At 39.9% G+C, this 755-nt stretch overlaps 1 non-coding gene across 1 annotated transcript; it reads left to right on the forward strand.

The window, feature by feature from the left end:
* The first annotated feature begins 239 nt into the window (after positions 1 to 239).
* LOC128287586 (small nucleolar RNA R71) lies at positions 240 to 346 on the forward strand. The gene has a single exon (XR_008278286.1). It is a non-coding gene; the product is annotated as a small nucleolar RNA R71 (small nucleolar RNA).
* Positions 347 to 755: the final 409 nt, after the last annotated feature.

A 755-nucleotide genomic window follows, 5' to 3' on the forward strand; every position in this document is an offset into this window, starting at 1 on the left:
GAAGTTCTACCTGATTAAAGAGCATGGTGACTGAATCAATGTTATAAATGCCGGCTGTTTTCGTTGGTTTTGTCCTCATAACTTGCCACTGATAGTTATTCAGTGACATCTCCTCTATAAATTCATAGGCATCTTCCGGTGTTTTATTGTTGATGGTTCCGCCAGCAGCTGCGTCAACCATTTGTCGAGTCGAGGGATTCAGGCCATTGTGGAATGTTTGTACTTGAAGCCAAAGTTGTAACCCATGGTGAGGGCACCTTCTCAGTAAGTCCTTGTATCTCTCCCATGCATCGTAAAGTGTTTCTAAATCCATCTGCACAAAAGAAGAGATATAATTACGTAATTTAGCTGTTTTAGCCGGCGGAAAATATTTTAGTAAAAATTTCTCGGTCATTTGTTGCCAAGTAGCGATAGACCCTCATGGTAACGAGTTCAACCACTGTTTAGCTTTGTTTCTCAGTGAAAAGGGAAACAACAAAAGACGTATTGCATCATCAGAAACGCCATTGATTTTAAATGTATCGCAAAATTCCAGAAAGTTCGCTAAGTGAACGTTGGGTTCTTCATCCTGCAAACCATCAAACTGAACAAACTGCTGTATCATCTGAATAGTGTTAGGTTTTAATTCAAAAGTATTTGCAGCTACAGCAGGTCTAACTATGCTAGATTCGATTCCTGTTAAAGAAGGTTTAGCATAATCATACATAGTACGTGGAGCAGGATTTTGATTACCCGCAATTGCGGGAGGTAGCTAA

Source organism: Gossypium arboreum, chromosome 13 (assembly GCF_025698485.1).
Source record: "Gossypium arboreum isolate Shixiya-1 chromosome 13, ASM2569848v2, whole genome shotgun sequence".
Classification (NCBI taxonomy): domain Eukaryota; kingdom Viridiplantae; phylum Streptophyta; class Magnoliopsida; order Malvales; family Malvaceae; genus Gossypium; species Gossypium arboreum.